Genomic DNA, 2,598 nt, shown 5'->3' on the forward strand with positions numbered 1-2,598 from the left:
AAAACGTGATCCGGGCCAGTACATATTTTATATACCGAATGGTCCTTTTAAATGAGATCAACTAAATATCTCTTCTACTTATTGTGATTAAGAGAAATATTTTTTACCCAATATCTGGCAAGAATTCTTTCTCAAGGTCGTTTCTTTTATATCAAGGTCATCGGTGTTTATTGACACTTAACTATATTCTTTATTATTGTAGACTGTAGATCATCAAAAAATACATTCAGATATGTATAATGACGTGACCTTGAAATGACATTGACCTTCAAAAATTAGTTTTACTAGTTTATATTTGTTTACATATTTATTTACTTGTTTATATTATCTTTATATACCTATAAACACTTGATTATATACTTGTTTATATTATGTTTATTTATGTTTATATACACATGAATACTTGATTATAAAACTGGCCACCCAGTACAGGGGAACCGAATTAATCCAAAGGTTATTAGATTAAGAACTTTTTTTACGTTCCAAGTTGGTTGGGAAAAATAGTAGAATTACTGTGGGTAGAATGAAAAGGTGGAAGAGGAACTGTGGTGCCATCGTTCTATTTTGTACGTTAATGAGGGTACAGAAAATTACAGCACGTTAAGAGGATGAATAATTATTCTGGCGAGATGTAAAGCCAGAGCGGTTTACGAAAATGTACGGGTCAAAGGCGTGTTCAATATTTCATGAGAATTCGTAACGCCATGTGCCCGACCACCAATGACACAATATTACTATAGACACGAATTTGGACGAACGATTGTGAAACAAAAGAAGTTATCGAAACGGAAGGAACTCGTAGCTATAAGAGAATAGACAATGTATTTCTGTTGACTCTATAGAAGATAGAGAAAACATGCTTGAGATGAGGTTCTGTCGGTCTCTCATGCGAAGAACAAGAACTCTGCCATTCATTTTCTTTCTCTCAATCGCCTGGCCTCAAGTCTCCCGTTCTCGTGTAGAGAAAATAAGAATACGTTCGACGGGAACACAGTTTCTAAAAGGCGGATCGATACTCTTACGATACCAGCAGCTCAGAATTCACTGCCCTTCGTAGAGGGGTTGCGCGCAGCTCTAATCGCATCATATTTTTCCCGGCACAAACTAATCTCCCGCGTTCGGCCCCAGCCTCGCCGTGTTCACTCCCGTTAGTTTTGTTTCTCTCATTTCTTCTTGTCGACGAGCGGCGGCGTTCCGTTCGTGCCTCTGTGCGGAACGCGATCGCGCTGCATTCGATCCCCGGACGAGAGCTGAGGGGCTGCATTCATGGGGCTTGAGGGCAATCGCAGGAACACTCAATTGCCTCTCAAGTAGATCGATCATGCTCTCACTTGGGGAAAAGTCACGATCGACAATTGCACAATTCCGTTCGAGGCATTCATAATTTTCCAATCGAGCCTCGGCCCCGCTCGGCTCATCGTTAATTATACCCGCGGCTCCTGCGATTCATCGGGTCCGGACTTAAAATGGAATCTCACCGCGGGAATGAATCGAAATTCCCTAGCCAATTACCAGTAGTACAGATCTTTTTCGATCCATCAATCTGTTCGGTTCGCAACTCCGATGAAGAATCGGTGGTCAGGTTAGGTTAGGTTAGGTTTCGCAGTCAGAAATTTCGAGAAACATGGCAACCTGAGGAGATGTCTAATGGAACATTGTTTGAAATAAAATCATACGACGAACATGTGATTCTCAACGAACGAAACGGCAAGTTAATACATATTGATTTCCCCGGGTCTTGTATTTTATTCTATTCCAGGATTCGAAGCTCTACGCGCTGTTTTTCAGCGCTCGCTGTCCGGCCTACGGGACAGATGTCATTCCTGACCGGCGATAGCGTTTTAAAAAACACGCATTTTAAAGGCTTACAATATGGCGACGGGATCTGGCGTCGAATCCGAAAAAAAGCAAATGGAGACAGAAAGAGGATAGAAGCCTGACGAAAAATATGTTGGAACTCGCGTAGCAAACGCGTGTAATACGTTGCGAACGTGAGTCGATGCTGCCGACGAAAGCAATTTCCTAGCAACGAACGCCCGATGGGTTTACAAAGGCAAATGATGTTTGAAAAAGTTAGACCCGGTCCGGCGGTGCGAAACTTCCGGTCGAGAACTGGCGGAAAGTGGCGAAGAGGGGTTGGATTGAAATGAGAACGCGATGAAACCCGCGAGTGACTTTGCGAGGGAACGCCGGGAATAAAAATTCATGAACTATGGATTTCAATATGGACGCGGGCTCGGCCGTCGATTGATCCGGCCGGCCCATCCCCCCGCGGACAAAAGCGAGAGCCGGGACAAGTAATCCAGCCGCTGTGTGTGCCCTGCCAGATGATTGCAAATTGTTGAATAAACTGGTTCAGATATTAACGCGTTTTCTTCAAATTGGTTTACTGCGTTCTAAATATAATACACGCTCCACGTGTTCTTATTAACCCTTACAGTCCATGAGATACTTAAAGTCATCAGCAAAGATATGTACTGAATGCTCATTGGATTCCGAGGACACTTCTATAGAGAATGTAGCTCATTCTCTTCATATCGTGAATGTTTTCCATGCTTCGTTGCTATTTGGATCCACGTGAATGTGCCACATTGTATA

The sequence above is a fragment of the Ceratina calcarata genome, unplaced genomic scaffold (genome assembly GCF_001652005.2).
Source record: "Ceratina calcarata isolate Rehan_Ccalc_2016 unplaced genomic scaffold, ASM165200v1 scaffold518.2, whole genome shotgun sequence".
In the NCBI taxonomy this organism is placed as follows: domain Eukaryota; kingdom Metazoa; phylum Arthropoda; class Insecta; order Hymenoptera; family Apidae; genus Ceratina; species Ceratina calcarata.